This window comes from Lontra canadensis, unplaced genomic scaffold, assembly GCF_010015895.1.
Source record: "Lontra canadensis isolate GAN:19392208 unplaced genomic scaffold, GSC_riverotter_1.0 scaffold92, whole genome shotgun sequence".
NCBI lineage: Eukaryota > Metazoa > Chordata > Mammalia > Carnivora > Mustelidae > Lontra > Lontra canadensis.
Genome location: NW_022631086.1, coordinates 5,892,421 through 5,914,019, shown reverse-complemented (window position 1 = coordinate 5,914,019; position 21,599 = coordinate 5,892,421). Strand labels below are relative to the sequence as shown.

The 21,599-nt window shown below is 39.8% G+C and overlaps 1 protein-coding gene and 1 long non-coding RNA gene across 8 annotated transcripts in view; both read right to left on the bottom strand.

Annotated features, from left to right (window-relative positions):
* ARID1B (AT-rich interaction domain 1B) overlaps positions 1 to 21,599 on the bottom strand; it is a 429,044-nt gene that overhangs the window by 246,921 nt on the left and 160,524 nt on the right. The gene's annotated exons all lie outside the window — the stretch shown is intronic.
* LOC116854508 lies at positions 8,648 to 10,031 on the bottom strand. The gene is made up of 2 exons (XR_004380173.1): positions 9,815 to 10,031; positions 8,648 to 9,781 (listed from the first exon to the last, which is right to left on the bottom strand). It is a non-coding gene; the product is annotated as an uncharacterized LOC116854508 (long non-coding RNA).

Here is a 21,599-nt window from a genome sequence, read left to right as displayed (position 1 = left end):
TGTTGAGTGCCTGCTCCCCACGAGTCTGGGCTCCGCTCACAGGTAGTAAGAGATCGACTACCAGATGCTCCTATCCCTTCCCTCCAAGCAGCTAGCACCGAGCCTCAAGCCAGAATAACCATTAAGAACAAAAACGAGCTACCATTTACTAAGGGGCTGCATGTGCATGATCTCAAGTTATCCTGCCAATAACTTGTAAAGAAGGAACTTTTATTCCCATTTTCAGCAAGAGAAAGAGGTGAAGTATGAGTCTAGATTGCTCAGGTCACAGAGCCAGAAGCGGGGGTGCAGAGATTCAAACTCAGACCCAGCTAACCCCATGCTTGTAACTCTATCTTATAACCACTGGAAGTGTTAAGAACTTTGAGATTATAGGTAGCCCTACATTCACAGAATTTATTTCTAAAAACACGTACAGAACAAAAGAGCAAAAGGCTAATCACAAAGGGGGTTCTGCGCCAGACACAGCAATGAGGGTGGGGATGAGAATGATGAAGAAGGAGGAGAAATGCTTAATTTGCACTTTGCTTCCTAAAACATAATCTCCAATGAGGATTTATTTTCTGGTTAAAGGGCAATGAATAATCAGTGAAGACAAAGATTTTCTAGATTCATTTTCTTCAAATGTTTCACATCTTGGTATTACATATTTCAGACAGATTTCTTATCACTAATACTGTCAGTCTCAATTTCCCACTCAGCAGTGCCTGGCTGGCTCAGTCGGCAGAGCCATGAGTCCCAGTCCCATGTTGGGCCTAGAGCTTACTTTAAAAAGACAAAACAGAACCCATTTTTGTAAAATGAGGGCAAAATGAGCAAAATATCCGGATATACATATCAATTTACAACACTCAGTACTAAAACTAAAATACTGACTATCAAGTAGCATTATCAGTAACAATAGTTTAAAATAATTATTTCCAAGGGAGCCTAGCTGGCTGTCAGTAGAGTGTATGACTCTCAGATCTCAGGGTTGTGAGTTCAAGCCCCACACTGGGTATAGAGATTACTTGAAAATAAAAATCTACAAAAAAAAAAAAAAAAATCATTTCTAGGTAATGAGTAACATCAAGATAAGATGTTGTCTGGCTAACAACGTGTGAAAGCGAGGCCCTGTGGCAGGTCAGTCTCCTTTACTAGGCCACAGCAGGAATACAGAGGGAACAGACAGGGAGGGACTGGGAAAGGCTGCCGGTGACTGAAGGTGAAAACAAGGACAGTCCTTTCCCAGGACATAAAGAACAGGAAACAAGTTCAGTGCCCTGAACTCTACGCAAATGTGAACTTTACATACATCTACTGTAAAGATTTACTTAACTGAAAAGAAAAATAAATTTTGAAACTGAGCTTCCTATGGGATAAATCAAGGTTCTTCATGACTCTCATTTCCACTTCTGTCAAAATACCCACAAGCCCCCAAAACCACATAGAGTATCCACATTTCAAATGCAGTTATAAGTTAGTTATACGGATCATTTCAACTCACTGATCAATTCAAACATTAGATACATTCAAGGGTCTAAAGCTCAAATTTTCACTGTAATAACAATAATGAATATACACATGCTTTGACCTATAACAGCAGATTTGGAAATTTCTATTTCAAATGACATATATAAAGTAAATTCATATTACTATATTTTTAAAGCACTGAAACAGATTTTATGTACCAAACTACACAGATATATACATATTTTCTCCCTTCTCCCTGTTCTTTTTTACTCATCATTCAGAGCAGAGAAAATTAGTCAAAAGAAGGAAGTACCAGGAGCCAAAAAAAAAAAAAACCTAATTTCCAAATTAATCATTAACTTGGGTGACAGCTGATTTATCTTCATGACTTTTTCATACCTATTTAATGGTATTTCCTATAGTGATCCTTGTCTTAATACTGTGAATATTCTTATCTGAAAAGCCTAGGTGTGTGTACCTATATGTGTGCACGTGTAAAGCTAATTTGTATTCGGGAACACAGCTTTACATGTTCAAATATAAGGTATATTTTGAAAAACAGATTACTCTGACCCCTTCAGAGTCCCTCAAAAGACCAGGTTTACATCTCTCTACTGATGATTGAGATGAACTCTCTAAGCAAGGTTATGAAAAAGACAACACATCAACACTAACTAACAGCAAAGACAAAGAAAATGAAACAGACTAAGATATTAAAGGAATTTGAAAAAAGAGGTTATTAAAAGTTACCTATGTTATATTGTGATAACTTTTCCCCAAACTGAAACCACACTTTCTAAGCAAAATAAGATTAATAAGATTTTAAAGAACGTCCTTTTTCTGTTTCAAGTTTTTATTTAAATTCCAGTTAACATACAGTGTAATATTGGCTGCGGATGTAGAATTTACTGATTCATCTCTCATGCAGGACACTGGGCTCTTCCCCTCCTTAATCCCCATCAGCCATTGAGCCCATCTCCCTTTGAGCAACCCTCAGCATGTGTTTCTATAGTTAAGAGTCTGTTTTCTGGTTTGGTCCTGTTTTTAAAATCTTGGTATACTGTGAACAGCAATATATCAGTTAAGTATTACCTGCCCACTCTCAAGTGGGCATAAACTTGAATTTCAAGTGAAGAAATGGTTAATTTGTTTGCTATAGGTCTGTCCTGTTGAATGATAAATTAATAGTACATACAAACAGAGACTCATCCCATTTACCAGAAATAAAATGGGCAGCACATCTTAAATAGCTCAGGGATACTCTAAGTTCTGGCCCTCGTGCAAAGGCCAGATATCATCCAGTTCTGCTAGTCCAGCATCAACAGTAAATAAAAGCAAAGCATATTACAAAGGATATGTGTATCCCAGTAATTTTAAAAAGAATGTCTTGTCTACATCTTAAACACAAAATTAGTTACATAATCTGAAAATTCTCAGAACTTAGTCAAGATTATTTCATTTTTGTATGATGTGCAATGAACTCTGAATGTATATTTAATTACGACTTTTGGATAATGAAGCTAACAAAAAATAATTTTACTATCTACAAATTCCAAACGAGAGATAATTAGCAAACTATAACTCTACATTAGGCTCCAAACTGTCAAAACTTTACTTGATATAACAGAGCTGGAAAAAGAGGCTATCAAGCTTTTCTTTCTGTTTGTATTACAGTAACTTTTCTCCTAAACTGAAACCACAAAGTTTTTATTTTAAACTTAATGAAAGTTTATTCTAAGCTTTCTATAAGCTATTAATACATATTCATGAATTAAAGTGCAAATTTAGTTTATTCCATTAACCCCTGCTACCCTGTGCAAAACAGCCACAGAATAATCAACAGTAATTTTTCTTAAATGACAAACTCTTTCTACACTGTTAAGAGAAAGTAGAAGGGAGACTGAGCAAGCAAGAGAGCTGCTGCCCCAAAACCAAGCCTCACTCTGCGGAGGGACAGCAGTGCGCCTGGGAAGGTGGAAAACACCGTCTCCTATTCTTACCAGGGGCTCGCCTGGGTAAAATGGAGAAATCAGCTGTGCCATCACATTCAATAGAAAAATCAACAAAGTAATGGCAGGGAAAGCACTGGTGAATGATGTTATTACTTTGAACCTCTAAAAAATATTTTAAAAACGAGAAAGTCTTGATTATACTGCTGTATGCAAGGCGGGGGGCGGACAGGAAGGGCATAACTGAATCTCAAAACTGCTGCTAACCGATGTCTACCACATGGGGAATAGAATACGCGTGTAGATATATATCCAATGAAAAAAAAACTTATGAAATATTCATTTGAAAAGTAATTAAGTCGTGCAATTGAAAAGCTAACCTTTCACAAGACAAAAATCATCATGCAGCTCTGAGATTAACACATTTTTATGTCCTCTGGTGCTTATTACAATTTATTTAGCACCTCATCTACGTTGATACTTGGACTGTTCATATATTTTTCATTTCCTACAAGCCAAAATAAAAAGAACCAAAGAATCACTCTCCCCAAATACCCAAAACAAATCTTCACAGACCACATACACAGGATATAAGTAGAACTTCAGTAAATTTTCTTAAAATTTGTATGAAGAAGAAACCTGTTCAGGTAAGAGATTTCGTACTTCCATTGACGTTCAGCTGTTTAAAAAGGAGGTGGTTTAAGAATGTATCTTCTTTTGGGCGCCTGGGTGGCTCAGTGGGTTAAAGCCTCTGCCTTCGACTCAGGTCATGATCCCAGGGTCCTGGGATCGAGCCCAGCGGCATTGGGCTCTCTGCTCAGCAGGGAGCCTGCTTCCCGCTCTCTCTCTCTCTCTCTGCCTACCTGCCTCTCTGCCTACTTGTGATCTCTGTCAGATGAATAAATAAAATCTTAAAAAAAAAATGTATCTTCTTCTTTTTCAAAATCGGTAACTCCAAATTTACAATTTTTACACACGGAGACATACAGACCCATACACACGACCTTCTATGACCTGAGCATACACATAAAAGTATGTTACCATAAAAGAATTTAAAACCACAAATCTCTCAATCCTATCCTAATTTTCCCTGCACAAAATATCACATTTGCCTGTCTGTAGTCTCAGCACAAAAACATGAAGAGATATTTTTTTGGAGGGGGAGGTCAGAGGAAGAAATTAGGATTTTAGGCTTCGATGGCCTAAACAGACTATTAGCTTCCATTCGGCTATTAGTCAAATAAGCAGAGTGGTCTCTAAAGTGTCACCAACAGACAGCGATAAATTCTCAAAATGAGACTTAGCACCTGCTTTTCTCCTGTGGAAGGGAATGAGAAACAGCTGACTCAGCGCATGCAGTCTATCCATTCAAGTCACATCCCACGGATGTCACAGAGAGCACTGACAGCTCACAGTCCTGGCGAGCCAAAGGTCAGGAGATGAGCTGAGAGGCCTGCAGCTGAGTCCATGACAAGCCCACCCCTTTTGGGAAGGGGCCAGGGGGGAAAACTGAGGATGACCCTCCCCACAACTGTAAAAGTCAAAATGCAGAGCCTTTCTGGTGTCTTCTAAGAATGAAAGAAGAGATGTGGAAACTGAAACAAAAGACTGGTGTGCGAGGACCCCTCATTCACGTGAGGTATCTCTCCATACTTGGCGAGCACGTGTTGGTGCTAGAGGAAGGCACAAAACACTGCCACGGAACCCAGATTTAGGCCACGCCAGTTTGTGCTTTGCGTGATCTCTCATCCCTCTCAGACCTCTATCTCCTAAGCACATTAAAAATCTCTATTTTCAAAACAAACATGATACAATTTCTGTAAACAGGGAGAATCTTACATAAATACACCAAAAGGAAAAAGTTTGTTTTAAGGAGTCTTGTTTATTTAAAAAACAAACTTCTATGGTTCAGACTTAAAGTAGCATTTGATCTAAAAATAAATAAAATAGCATTTGAACATTCTTAGTAAATACTACTCATAATTTTTTTTTGGGGGGGGTCTAAGTATCATTTTGAACCTGAAAGCTCAATATAACAAGGCAACTTAAAACCGCGATACCTAATTATATGGTATATTTAGGTTTAATACTTTCTTACACAGGCTTATTCTGTATAGATGCTATGCGATCATCTAAAATGAAGGCATACAACTATACCTGATAAGAAATTACATTACGTTTTCTAAGCAGGTTATAAAACAGTACATAGCTGATATGACCCTGTTTTTCTAAAAGAAATGAATTACCCGAGAATTTATGGAAAAAAAACATCTAAGATACAGAAAACAGTAATCTGAACTTTATAAAAGAGTATATATTACCCATGTGGTTAGAATAACCAATAAAGCTCTTTTTAAATAGAGAAAACACTGAGCAATAGGTTTCTTTCTTTCTTCCCAATCTAACTCTAAGTTAGAGTTCCCAATCTAAGTCCTTATTTGATGCAAGAATACAACAGAATTAAATAAAATAAATCCACTAAAACAAACAGAACCTACCAAATTAGTTATGTTAACTATATAATACTACTAATGAAACTGACATGCGTACAGACTTCTGAAAAACTACTTTCTAAAAATAAAAAATAAAAATAAAATTAAGAACCATGGCAATGCATTTTACTTCCATTTTATTTTGAAGTTTCAAAATAAAAAGGTAAAAAAAAATCTGAATCTACTGAATTATCATTTACCCTTTTATAGTATTTTTAAAGACTATATATATACATACAAAATTATATACATTACATACAAAATTATCTGTGAAATAAATCAGTACACCCATTCTTTCTAGTAAAAACAGAGTGGGTGGCATAGTGGAGTTGACTTATTTTTATAAGAAGAAAGAATTGGCAGGCTGCTCCCACCACATGGTATTTCTTACTTTATTGTGGAATACATAGAATAGTTTCTTCTTTTTAGAAATACATTCCTCAGAAAACAAAATCTCAATAATGTAAGATCCGACAGAGTTGTTCTTAGCCTCATGTGCCCATTTATTTCTAGTTCTGGAACCACAGCAAATACTACCTGCGTGTCAATTTCACATTCAACAGGAGATAAAAGTTAGGCACCGTCTTGCCTTCATCACTCATTTCGGGGACTGCCAGTACCAGCGCCCATCACCAGCCTTCTATCAAGAGGTCAATCAAGCGGTCCCCCTGAGATATGGACCCAGAGCAGGTGAAGGGCAAGGCGCGGGTGCTGATGGGGTAGCTCGAGGCTCTGCTCCCTAGGGCGATCCAAATGAGGAGAGGCTCGGAGGAGCAGCACCTACCCTGGCTCCCGCCAGCGAGCAGCTGAAGGGCAAGGCTCAGGGCTGTGCTCAGGAAGTCACCTCGGTTCCACGCGGAAGAGCCGAAGTCAAAATTCTCTTAAGTCAGCATCTCACTTCCTCCCGGAGGTCCTCCCCAGTGATTCCTTCCATTTTACTCTCCAAAAGACAGAGCCACATTTTTAAGTGCAGTTTTGGCTTGGAATCGGACAGTGGAAGAAAGTTGATTAATTGTAGAAACTACTGCAGTATTCGGTTTCTATTACGTAGCCTCACACAGCAGGCACTCGGCCACAGGGCGCGCACATCCGGCCGGTTTCTAGCACGCGGAGCCCGGCTCCCACAGACTAGTGAGCAAGAGGTGTCCTGACCAGGGCTGAGGCGCTTGCAGTTTCTGTTTTCTATGAGCGATTTCTTCCCTTCTCTCTGAGAACATACAGCACTTCAAATTTAGAAATCAATGTTCTACTTTACAATTATTTGCTCCTTTTTAGCAAAATAAGAAGGCTGCCCATCTTGCAATGGTTTTTTGAAGTGGCCCCCTGAACTCTACAGGCAGATCCCATGAGCTCTGCTCTCCACGCTGGTGCTTAGTTTCATAGAATGTTTAGGGAATAATTCTGCATCTTCACTGAACCAAATCACCTCTCTAAATTCAAGTCTTAAAAAATAAAGGGCTCGAAGCTTATGATTCTAAAACCCTGCAACTTTGCTAAATCCGAATTCTAATTCTAGTTTACCAGGCTGGGTTTTTTTTTTTTTCTTCTCAGAGAATAATTTGGGTTCAGCCCATTTGACAACTGCCCTGTACGTTCATAAAAAAAAAAAAACAAATGCAGAGCAGAAATGAAATTGTCACCTTAATTTTTCAGGCTTTAGTAAGTAGCTGCACTAGGGAAACAGACTCGAAGGAATGCACACCCAAACCCATATAAACGAAAGACATTTGCTCATAAACAAAAATAGTACTTTAAAGGGCAATACTTTGTCAATAAAACAAACTTTATGCATGTCATTTCTTACTGGTTGCACTAATATAATTCCAAAATGAAAATATAATTTTAGTTTACTATAAATTAGGATAAATTATTTTAAGAACAATAATTCCATTATATCAATGCACAGGGGAACTTACTATGAGTCAATAAAGGACATCTGTCATACAAACAGATGCTACATCACACATTTTGTACAAAGCCTAATTCTCCGTCAGAAAACAGAAATGCGCTGCGTTTTGTTTTGTGTTTTTTAATTTTTTTTTTATTTTTAAGTAAAGAAATTTAGGAACTGTAAAGAAAAACAAAATACTACTTTTAAAAAATCATAATAGTTTAGGGCGAACATAATGTTCTCAGTTAAATCAAGACTTGCATGATCTTCAAAGATGATTCTGAATGAAAATTTAAGCAGTATACTAGGGTAGGCACGGAGCAAACCAGAGAAGGACACACGGTGTACAAAATTCTCAACTCCCAGCAATGGATTAAAGAAGGGCACGGGGGAGGGGGGAAAGAGCGTCACTTCCACTTCACTCATTCAGAAAGTGGACTGTTCCTGTCCTGATCTGAGAAAAATGCAATGCTCTTCCTAAGAAGCCAAAGTGACGGAACAAAGAGCTACTGGGAGCCGGGCGGAGATTGGTGCTCTCACTGTCCCCCAGCCCACCCTGCCACGCCCACACAACAAGTTCATACCTTGGTGCTTTCTCAGCAGAAACCAAATCTTTATGGCCAAATGCCTCAAAGGTATGTTAAATCACTTCCCACTTTTAACAGTGTTCCTGCAGATCTCACCCAACCAAACCACACACAAAAGGAAACTAGCAGGAGAAACCTAAAGCTTTAAATATTATTTATTTATTTACTGGACAGTGGGGTGAGGACGAATTCATAGTTTTTAAATGAGATATTTAAAAAGAAAGAATGCCTCAGATGACAGAGTCGACAGCTCTTCAACTGTTGTATTTTTTTTTTCTAAAGACGTCTCATAAAATTTTAGTAAACTGCTGAGATTTTATCGAAACTATCTTGAGAAAGAAGATATTACATCCATCTTTTTAAGAGGTTTTAAGAACAAAGCCCTACACGATGTAACAAACAATTTGGATTAGGCAAGACCTTTCCAGCAAGATGAAGTAATGGTCATTTTCTTGCTTTCACCCTTCGTTGACTAAAAAGCAGAAATATTAGACCCAATAATTAAAAAGAACACAAACCAATATTCTCACTAACACAGGAAAGGATTCTATTTTGCACAGTATCTTTCCTATGCAAGTCCCATAATCTTATTAACAAAAGTGTGATAATTAAATAGTCTTTGGGGTTTTGTGTTTAGTTTGAAGCACATGTAAGTGGTTAACCATTTTACTTAACTGAAAATTCCAGATAACAACCAGGTTGGAAGAAAGAGAAGGGGGCTTCTTTATTTTTCCTTACCTTTAAAAGTAAGTGGCTTCATGAGTGAACTAACTCTCTACCGCTCCTGTCCTCATCATCTTTTGTGCTTTGCTTCATTAAGTGGACTACAATCACTCCTTGGTTTTAATAGAGGTTTTTTAATAGAAATTACCCAGATTACTGACTTTTCCCAAAAGGGGAACAGGGGAGGAGGGAGGACTATTATTTCTCAAAAGGGGAAAGAGAAATCCAGCCTGTAATTAAAACCAGTTACTATTCACAAGAAGTACTGAAGACATTTGGAGAACATTTAAATATCCTACAACAAATATATATCCCACAACAGATTATATCTGCTGAAAAGTGCTTCATAATCTCAGGGATTCTGTACTTCCTCATCTTTGCTCAAACCAAGAATGTATCTGTCATAATAGCGCACTACAAAAACTCAAGAACTGCTTAGTAAAATGAATTCATATATTCCCCTTCTCCCATCATAAATAAAACAAATTAGGTTTATGGACTGAATGAGTGAGAGCGACAACCACCAGTAACCCATCCATCTACTTCCGAAGTGGAAGTGTACATTCCTGCCCTAGGACCAGACAAATACTGAGAAAATCATTATTACTCATTCCTAGGGTCCTTCCTCTTCTTTAAGTGGGGTGGGGTTTAAAAATAAAAAGATGTTCCTAGGTGTGGGATAATGACCTAAAAAGATGTTCCTAGCTGTGGGATAATGACCTCAAAAACAAAAAGTCACCCTTTAACCTTTTGCTCTCAGGAAACAGACTCAACACACGGGCGGGACGAGGCGTGAGATGTGGTGTTTGGAGAGGTGAAGGCAGGCAGCAGGCAAAGCTGACTTTCGGAGGTGGGGACAAGCGGATCGGAAAGCCTGGAACACGGTGTTCACACTACGCAGCTGCATTACTTGAGAGGGAACCCACAGTGCTTCTGGACATCCTGAACCTGCGGAGCCCTGGAACCGTGAACGGAGAAGGAGATGCGGAAGGCAGCGCCACATGCGATCCCCGACCGGGAACCGCAGCCCAGGCGGAGCGGCCTGGAGAAGGGCAGCCGGAGGGACTGAGCTCCAGGCTTTCGCTGCATCACCAGCTCGTTCGGCAAGCTCCCTCCTCACCTAGCGAGGGAGCAATGCAGCCTGGGGAAGTCAGAGTTGGCAAATTCCTCGGCTGCCCAGGAACTGCCGCTTATTCGCACTCCGTAAATAGGAAATTATCTGAGACTCACTGAGAACACAGGTCTTGATGCCCTTTGCAATTACACAGAAGGGAACACAGCCTTGTTTATCAGCAGACATCTGTATGTAGTCACAGGAAGCTATTTTCAACACCAGAGGCTGAACCCCAGGCTACTTCGCAGATATGACACCTAAGTTCTGAAAAAGATGCCAGATGCATAGACCTTAAGACGTTCTGCACTGTGTCGGAAAGCTGCAGCTTACACCTGCACAGTGGTCCGGGAGAGCAGAATCCTCGACCTCCCCGCGACACTACTGTGCTCCCGGGGGAGACGGGGGGGGGCGGGGGGGGTGGTCACACCGCTGCCTGACCTCCAGCCCATGCTCAGGGGCCTGGACTCCGCACACCCTAAGCTGATCCTGGTGCTAGTCTGCATGTGGGAGGGAGGGGGGTGCACCCAGAGGAGAGCCTAAAGGTAACCACCTCTGTAGTAACTACATCCAGTAAATACAGGTAATCCAAAGTGCAGATACACAGGCACGTAGAAAGACGTGAAACACTTAGGCTAACTTCTGAAACAGCACTGAGCACACAGCAACCACCCACTGAGGGGACAACTACCTTACTCCCGAAATCTTGGTTTTCAATCTATACACCAAAACCCTGCAAGCGATGAACTCAGCACCTAAAATACATTTGTACCTGTAATCTCCGGGACACACGTATGAAGGGGTTAGACAGAAATGCTAATTCAGAATGCACTGAAAACCTGAATGTGAATGAGCACATGGTTATTTTACCAAAATCTATTCCGTAGTAAAAACAAGACTACGTAGGATCCATAAGCTAGAAACGGACTGTCCAATATGGAAGCCATTAGCCACATGTGGCTATTTTAAATTTAATTAAAATTCAAAATTCAGCTCCTCGCACCAGCCATATTTCAAGTGCTACACAGTAACACATGGCAAGTGGCTAACATACTATATGACACAGATACAGGATATTTTAATCACTGCAGAAAATTCTGTTGGACGCTGCAGATCTAGAATATCCAAAAAGTCTTTAGAACACACTCGCTGTTACAAATACTGCAAACAGGACCAAATTCACTCACATATTTGTTCTTTTGAAGGGAGATACAGAATTCACTTAATAAAAACCTCATGAAGGGTTTCATTAGAGTGAGAACATACCCATTCCTCGCCCCAATTCAAGCCAAAACGGCTGGTCAACTCGAGTAGCCTGCACGGTCATCAGTATAAAGAGCCTACAACTGAGGAAAGAAAAGGAATGATGCCCCCAGAGACCATCTCCAGAGGAGTAGTCCCCACCTGTCACTCCATGAGCCAGCGCTGGTCTAAAGCATTCTTTTTTCCAATCTATAAAACTTATTGGCAAATTCTTAATCTGTAAGTGTTCTGCCTCTCAAGTACCGATGTCCAGAAATGGAGCCCTGGCTTGAGAGAGAAGATGTAGGGTTGGGGAGGGAAGAAGCAGCGTAATACAAGCAAAACTTGCATGCCTGTTCTCCACACATACATGGAGAGACCTAGGACCCAATCACAAAAGGATGTCTTTTTTTTTTTTTCTGGGTGACTCACTTGGCTCACGCTTGCTTTTGCTCCCACAGGCAGAGGGGAGCAAGAAGGCTGAGCCACCACGTACTGCAGAAGTAGTACCCTGCCTCTCCTCCCCAGTGCCAGGCCGCCGGTGCACATCCCTGCAAGGGAACTAGCCATCCCTAGAAAAGACCATGTCAGTTTCATGTCCCTAGTAGCCAGTGCCCCCTCAGACGGGACAATTTGTAATGGACAGGAAAGCACGCAGCATGCGTCAGACACGCAGCTGAATACAGAGGGAAAAAAGGAAGATGTAGAGGAGGAACCCTCTCCCCCAACACAAACACACACTCTATCTGCTCTCTCCACTAACCATCCTCACCGGATAGGTAGGCCATGGGCTTCTGTGACCGACAGTCTTGTTCACTGGAATTTTAGGTCCCTGACACAGGACACTTTGTTTCAAAGATCCCAAGACCAGGGGGACTACCATCTGCCTTGACCCATGACATTCAGGCTTCATTTCTAGGGCCCCCAGGGGATAGGCACAGGCTCTTCTACCTTCTCTTGATGTTTATTTTGGCCATTCCTCCTGGTTACAGGGAAGAAGCCAGTGTGTATCCCTTGATGCTGCAACAACAAGTGGCTTACGAAGTCTATTTCCATCTCCCATGCAGAAAACTTAGGTTTGATGAAGACAAGATTACATCAGGAACAAATCATATGTAACTTTCAATATCACAGAGCCTTTATGTGTAACAGAACCATAATCCCGACTGTTCTGGACTCCCACTCAGTTTCTAGCCTAAGTCTCTTAGGGTGGCATTGTAGCTAACATGTAATGCATGGTCTAGAACACACGGAAGCTCTATATTTATTATCCCTGGATGAATGGCAACAACCGAAACGTCAAAGAGTTCTACATTCAGCCTATTTAATTTGCTTATTTTAAGAGTTATAATGAGACAGGAATTTATAGATGACACAAAGGTAGAAATTATATTAAATACAACAGATGCTAGATTTGGAATCCAAAAACACGTTAGCAGGCTTGAACGATGACCCAAATGACTCAATGAGGGTAAAGGCGAAAGCTGTTCTTAGGCTCAAGTACAGGATAGATGAGAGATGAGCCTTAAAAGGACCTCCCATCACAGGGCCAGAGCGGGATTCAGCTCTGACACCAAGCGCCTACCACCGCGACGGTCTAGAACAAAGGCGGTGACTGACCGGCTCTATACCAGCCACACTTCTGTTGGGAGTATTTAGTCTGGCTGTGGATTCCTATGTGGAGGCACTTACACAAAATGAACTTTACCAAAGAATTAAGAGCAGGGTGGGGACAGAATTGAAACTTCATAATGGGGAAGATAAAGGAACTAATTAGGCAAGTGAAAAAACATGTAAAATGAAAACCGTCTTCAAATATCTGAACAGCCATGATAGAGACAAGGGATTTAGGTTTCTCTCATGTGGTTTAAGAAGGCAGAAGTAGAATCCAAATCCAAGAAAGCATTTCAAGTTAACCCAAGGAAGAATTTCCTAACAAATACTTTATGAAGGCATAAGGTCCAGATCATGAGGCTTTCAAAATGATATTCCAGAAGCAGTTCGTAAATGAGGTAGGGAGGCATACGCATGTACTGTGTGAACTTTTAAGAGTCACTATTATTCTAATGACAAAATAATCAAGAATCAACAAATCATAAGTAATATAAGTTACTGGTCTCAGACCAAACAGATTAAATTGAGAGACTATCACTTCAAAAGTTACATTAACTGGGGCACGTGGGTAGCTCAGTCAGTTAAGCATCCAACCCCTAGTTTCAGCCCAGGTCATGATCTCAGGGTCCTGGGATCTAGCCCAATGGTGGGCTTTGTGCTCAGTGGGGAGTCGGCTTGTCCCTCTCCCTCTGCTCCTCTCTACCCCCGCAACTCTCTCTCTCTCAAATAAAATCATTTTTAAAAAGTTACATTAACTAAAACATTTTCAAAATGTCCCACAGTTCCCAACTGTAAATTATCTTTCCTTTAACCTCCTATGTGAAGGTAGAGTACAGGAGAGGGGCTAAAAAGAAACCTGAAACAAAAGAAACACTTAAAAAGAAAGTTACTGCTGCAGTTCATGGGGTAAGACCGGCCAGTCAACATTATCTCACACACACACACACACACACACACACACACACACACACACATACACACACACAACTCTCACCCTCCCTCCTCCTCTTCATTTTTAATATTTTAAAGCTTAGTTCCTTAAGAAGTTTGTCTCCTCTGAAATCATGGAAGATCAAGCAGATAATGGGTTAAGACCAAAAAATAAAGGAGCAACAGAGCAAATCTGACTGCATGTTTGAAAAAGCCTATAAAATGTTACAAGCAAAACAGGAAAGCCTGTGTTAATAATGCATAAACCAAGAGAGAAAAAGAGCTACCCATTTAATGGAATAATGCTTTTATCCTTGCAGTTAAAATGAAATAAACCATGACTATTAATCTAGTAAGACCATGTAAAAATGTAATTTTTAAACATTTACTAAAAGGGAATAGTTCAGTAACCACTCTAAAAATCAAGGCCTTGTGTACAGCAGCGTTTAGACGCTAAATACCGATCTCCTGTCTGTGGACGCCATTACCCACCCTGTCACCATAGCAACGCTAACAGTATGCCTGACTTCAAAGACAAAGATGTAATTTCAGACTTCCAGCAGCCAGAGGGAGTGGTAAGAATATTCTACCCAGGCGGTGTCAGCTGATGATAAATTATAAAAATATCCAGGAAGGTTATGAGGCGGACCATACCACATATTCTCATATTCCTGGGGGAAGACTTATATTAGGCAAACACACTGGGAGACGGCAAGAGTAAAATAAAAAGTAAACAAGAAAGAATCTCAATGGAATCTGATTTTTTTTTTCTTTTTTAAAATTACATGGTACAGAGTTCCGCCTCCTTTTCTCTTGCTCCCAGGGGAAAATAAAAATAGCTTCTACCATCCCCTTTCTCATTCAAATGAAGAGTGACTGAAGACGGGCAAGGCTGTTCCAAGGGACTTGCAAAACCACCTCGAGAACTGCTACTCCTACATTTGTGAAACTCCGGCATTTGTCAAAAATTGTTTTAAGCACACGCAGGCAGGCAGCTAAGGGAGCAAAATCGATTTGTGTACTGCAGCTCCAGAAGGACAGTTACCCTGCCTGCCACCCATTCTAATCCCAACAAACTCAAGGTATTTTTTAAGCCCTCTGAAGAGAAACAATTTTGCAATTTACAGGGGATTTTTTGTGTCTTACACACACACACACACACACACACACACACACAGCTAACACAGACATTGCTCTTTCATGATTTTGTAACTGTATGATTTTTAAAAGCACAGGCTTTGGAGTTGAAAGAGCCAAAAAATCTTGAGCAAGTCGTTTTCCTGGAGGTAATGAAATACAAAAGAATTAACACTGGAGTTCAAGTCCTCTTAAAAAGTATCTACAAAGAGGAATTTATCCTACTAGGCCTTTTTTACTTAGAGCAAGTTATAAATGACAAGACTGGCCAACAAATGAACAGAGGTAGTTTCCTACAACGTTTTGTTCTGTAAGAGTAAATGTATGTTAAATTGTCTTTTTGTTAAATTCCGTTATACAGTTTGGGCTCAAAAAAGTCCAACTCCCTCAAAATAACAGGAACATGATACAGCTGCCCCAACAGACCCCGCTCTCCTTCCCCACAAAGGCTGATAAATGGCCAAGAGCCAGTGACAGTTGTGGGTTCAAATCAAGACGGCTGTCAAGATCTTCACGTCTACTGGGTGGGCCACTGGCTGGCTTGCTCACCACACCCATTCCTTTTTACAACATAAGGCGCGGCAACCAACACGCAGCGCAAGACACTTCCAAGGTCAGTCCTAGGGGGCAGAAGTGGAGAAATCACACCAGCTTTAGCATTCTTCCCACTAGAACTCTGAAGGAGCTAGACAGATTATGGGTTTATCCGGTTTGTCCTGAAGAACATATCTCCAATTTTATAATGTATCCAAGTCAACAGATACCCTCCTCCCCCCCAAACAACCAAAAGAAAACCAGAACTAAAAAAACACCACTAAGTTTTGCCACAAGATACAAACTGTCATGGTACTAAGTCATTAGCAGAATGCTTGCATTGTAAAATGGAGACCATCACTAGACTAACCAATTAATCTTGAGTCCAAATCTTGTAACTCAAAGATTAGCAATCTTCTCCCATAAAAGCAGATAACAGAAAAATGCCGAGTTACAAAACAAAATGTCACCTATCCCTCCGAACAGAGAAAAGTTTATGAAAAATACTCTCTTCTCAATTGAACTATTTCTTTATTAAATGACTTTTCATTCTGCTACATGTTTTACCCTTACAAAATTACTATTTTCAAGAATTACACTCTGAAATGAAAACAGGCCCAATAAGCTACTCCTTTGGAGAGAGTTGCTGGATTTTAATTGCGACAGTTATGCAAGTTACAGAAAAACCAGCCCATCATTCATTCATTTGTTTAGTTGACAGGATGCTAAACTTAGGCTCATGATAATCATCCCAAATATAATGAAAAAATTTCTTTAACACTATTAAAGAAAAAAAAAAACCAGGAAAATGCTTATTTTGGCATCATTATTCACTTTTTTCACAGGAGTACTATATATGTTCCTTTATAAACTATTTCTTTTACAAAGTAATAACCTGATATTCCATCCTTAAGATATATTTTCACTTTATGTTAATAATCATGCAACCTCATTTTCCCCCTTCTACCTAGTCAGTAATGCGGCCTTAATTTTTTCTTTCTTTTTTTTTACAATTTTAAGTAATTTTTACACCCAATGTGGGGCTTGAACTCACAACCCCGAAATCAAAAGTCACACGCTCCCCCAACTGAGGCAGCCAGGGGTCTTGCAGTCTTAAATTTAATAGTGATTCATGGTAACTGCATGATCATGGTTTGTTTACTTCTCCTTTTTTTAGACGTTTTTTAAAATTTGTACTCCACTTTGAGTAGTCTCAGTTTATATAAATGTTTTACTCTAGGTCAGCTGAATTCCCATTTAGGAACACATAGGCTATAAATTCTAGGTAAAAACATCATAGGAAATGAGAACGTTCTGTCACAACAGGACTCCTTCAGTTAAAAGTGGCCACTGGCATATTTAAAAATAAACAAATTTATTTATAATTCATAGAGAAACATGTTGGAAGAAGAATGCCTCCTCCAAGATGTTTTTAAATATTTTTATAGATGAAGAAATCTACAGTTTTTAATTTTAATCATTAAGTTACACAGTGTCTGGGTCATACTTTTTATTAGAACACCACAGTATAAAAACTTCAATCAGAGAGGCTACTAAATGAATTATATTAAACTTCATATAATTTTGTTGTTTTGATGAGAAACTGGGTTTATAAAAGTAAAACTGTGATGGTGAGTATCGTATATATTTACAACTGTAAAGTAACATTCATTTCCTCTATAGTTTGTCCAGATACCTTTGCACAGCTACCACCGCTAGCTAAATATGCTGGGCTTATTAAACGAGCATTTGCAGAAGTCCCCTGTTTGGGATGTACAGTTTAAGCATGAATAAACACAACTGTCTAAAAGAACGGTCCTTAAAAAAAACAAGATACTCTGAGGGTTGCTGGAGGGGAGGCGGGGTAGGAGGGTTGGGGCGGCTGGGTGATGGACATTGGCGAGGGTATGGGCTATGGTGAGTGCTGTGAATTGTTTAAGACTGATGATTCACAGACCTGTACCCCTGAAACAAATAAGACATTATATGTTAATTTAAAAAATAAAAACAAAAAAACCAAGATACTTCCAAAGTGTTCTCACTTGCAAACCCCCACCTGACTTGCAACATACTGAATGTCATCTAATCAATCGGAATGAAAAAAGGCAGAGAGCTACCAAAGCTGTGTTTCCTGTATTAATATAATTATTTATGCATGGTCCCCTTGACCCCTCCCCTTTCCTCTATGTGTGTGTGTGTCTTATAGATACAAAGACCGAGAAAAAGAGTGAGAAATGTATCCTACTTAGGAGGATTATCTTCAGATATTTTACCCGATTCACCACCTTCAGTCTCATCTCCCACTAAAGTTGTGTTATCAGTCCCCGCTGGTTATTCCTGAACAAGCACTATGGCTCGTATGGTTCTCTGTCTCAGAAATCTAAAAACCCTTTGCGGAATCTAAGGTGTTTATCTAAGGCAGACTTCAGTGAAAGCAAAGTAGATTTCCATCTGAGCCTTTCCTTACATCTTCTTTTTCTTTTCTCTCTCCTCTTTTAGGTGACTTTACCACTCACTGATAATACTGCAAGGTGGGATGAGCAAGGAAAAGTAAACTCCCATTACTGCAGCCACTTAACTTAGTTACCTACGCAACTCTTGACAATAATGTTGGGAGAGCCAATTAGTATTGTTTTGAATTACAACGTATTTAATATAGTTTTCACACATCCATGCTCTTCTGTTACGTGGTAAATAAACATGAAGAATAGGAAATCAAAACGAATGCAGAAGAATGCCAATGGTTCACACCAACACACTCCATCAGAAGAGGTACGCAGCCCTGGGAGGCCCAACAATGGAGTCGCGGGCAGGAGTCGAGGGGATAAAGTTTTCGTCAAGAGTCAGCTGATAATTGCTGTGACTCTACGAAGGCTCTGTTCCAGGTCTCTTCATCCTGAGGAGAAGAGAGCTGAATCTCGGGCAAGTTTGGGAGACTAACAACCCAAACAGGCCCAGGCAGCTGAGTTTCGCAAGAGGAGGAGGGGCAAATGAAGGGTGAGAAGTGGACAATTTACTGAGCACGTACGTGTAACACAGGCAAGGACGACACAAGAGGTTTCGTACATGCTGTATCTCATGTAACTCAGAGGGTAGAGGGGAAGCGTCTGGGTAGTAAAACTAAACTGAAGTATGTGTACATGTGCTCTACAAGTCGTAACACGTATAGTTGGTACGCTTTTTAAAATCTGATACCCCAAGAAAGGGCCAGACTTTTATCAAAGACGACTAGAGTTTCAATAACTTGTTTTCATCCCTATGAAAGTAGAGAGTGCAAATTAAGTCAGAAAAAAAGTAGTAGAAATAAAATCCCTCAAGAAATCACTCAAGAAAACCAGCAGACTTGCTCCTCTACCACACCAGCTGTGGAGGACGACGTGGGGTAGTGGTGGGCCTCCCCCTGTGTGAGGGGCCCGGCCAAGGGCGAAACGCCGCCTCAGTGCCTCGCTGAGCAGGTAACATCATTTCAACACAGGCATCACTGTTCTTTCCTTTTCCAATATCCAAAACCTCCACGGAATGGCAAAACATTTCTGCACTATTACACAGGCCAGAAGTATGAATTCTGCAGACGTTATACACGGTTCTCTGAAGATAAAATGAGAAGCTACCTTAGAGTATTTTAAATACCAGGAATTCTGAATATAGGGATGTCTTCTTGTTGATTTCTTAACTGCTGAACGTGTTATAGGAAAGAACACTAATAATAAGCTAATCCCAGTTTTTTATGTGATTCCTACATCTAACATAAAATCTTAAACATAGGAGGCAATCAATAAACGACTGCTAAATGTAACTGAATTTTTCTGCGTAAAGTGAAATCTTGTGCCTTCCTCGAGGATGTCAACATTTAGGCACGCCAGCTAAGGAAAAGCATAAATGTAACTACGAAAATGCAAAAACACTTGGGAAAATTTGAACATATTCCTATTTACTCAAGGACACTCAGGATTTTAATCAAAGTTGGCAAAACAGTATTTAAAAGAGAGAAGGTCTTCGGATTGACACCTGAGGTTGGAGGACACGCAGGTGTCTTTTGGAGCAGTGGCAGGGAGACCGCCGCAGTAACGGAAGGAACCACACATTTGCTGGGACTCCACCACTGCTGGCACCTTGAGTCAAGTTTCCTGCCCTTGTGGATTCTTTATTTTCACATCTGGGAATTAGAGCTTCAAAAAAATCTGAATCAAATTACGTAAAAATACACACATTTTAATAACTCATTAATATTAAATTGTTGCTCTTTATGTAGGAAGCGAAATGACAGTGCTTTACACACTGAAAAAAGAAAAGTAGGAAGGGGTTTGATTTAAAAAACAAAAACAAACAAAAAACAAAAAATAAGAGAAAACTGTTCGGGGTTCATGGTAATCTCCCTAGGGCCCTATTTCCTCTGCTTGGATTTAAATGTATCACAGAAACTCAAGGTAGTCAAAGGGCTAACCATTTCTACAAAATAAAAGAGAACATCTTTCAAAAATAGCACGTGAAAACTAAGTTCCCCAGCCCCCTCCCACAGCCACAGACCCACAAAAGAGAAAAACAAATAAGCAAAAACATTATGTCTGTGTACTAGGCTCACCAAAGCACATACTCAAAAGGAGTGTTAGAAAAGGAGAAATCATAATGAGATAAATGAAACGAAGGAATGTTCCTCCAAAATGAACTCCAACAGGAAGAACAAAGTCTCCATCATTCGGAAGTAAGCTAGACAAAAGCAACATGAAGTAACCTGTCCCTACCCAAGGAAAGGAATAGACTAGGACATAAACATACTGGACTAGCCTAAAAGCAAGGTCAATGGGACCAGCCATGAATCCTAGTTGAATTGTATCTAGTTTCATTTATTTTTGAGATTGCACTCTTGTCTTACTCCATGTTAGAGTTAGAAACACTCTGGTACGATCTGCTGAGCTGTTTATGCAAACTCTGCTCCAATATTCTTCAAATCATCTCCAAGAATTCACATGAAATGTAAAGTTATAGCCACTGCTATCACTCTTTCAACATCGGTTCCTATTTATGGCAATGTTTTATCTCTTATATAAAGAACTATACAGAAAAATAAGGCATTGGTAGCAAAGATGAAATGCTTTCTTTTAGGCGTTGGAGAATTCGAGCAAATTTATTCAGGACTTGCTTTTTAATCTCATAAAATCTCTGGGTAGTCTCTTCTCCCTAAACCAATTCCCACCACCATTTCTCTGAGTTTGTCGTCAATACCAACACACATCTCCTGGCTGCTCAGCTTAAAAACCTTAAAAGCGTCTATCATTCATCCCTCCCTTTATTTCAACAGTTTTCTCCCTCTGCATGCTCACTGCCAACACTTTTTAATAATCTGACTCACCCCCATTAGTGAGATAATACACCAGCCTCTAAAGTTGTCTCTCTGCCTCCAGTGGTAATAAAGGCATTTTGAAAATAAAGGCTTTGCATAAATAAAAGGCAGGGAATAATTCACTTGTCTTGGTAACGTGAAAGTACCAGACTTTCAAAATAGAAGAAATGGGGTGCGATCTGGCTTTGAGTGGACAAAACAGATGTCAGGAAGTGCACAACTTTAAAGTTCATGTAATTCACACCCATGATATTCATGAAGACACTTACTCTGGGCACAGCTCTTCTCCTTTTACCAGCAATTTCCAGTGTTAGTTAACTGAAATTTTTACTTATATAAAACCAGACTTTTAAAAATGGTGTCCAATAAATTATTATACCTAATTATTATTATTTCGAAGCCAAATTTCCTCCTGATACAGAGACAGGTAATTACAAAAAAACAACCACATACTTCTAGGGTCATTAGAAGGTATTAACGGAATCACTGCACTTCTCACTACCCATACCCATGAGACGGATGAAGACCCTACTTACATGAGAAATTCTGGGGGAAAAAAAAAAAACAAAACAAGAAAGGATCAGTATCGGGGTGTA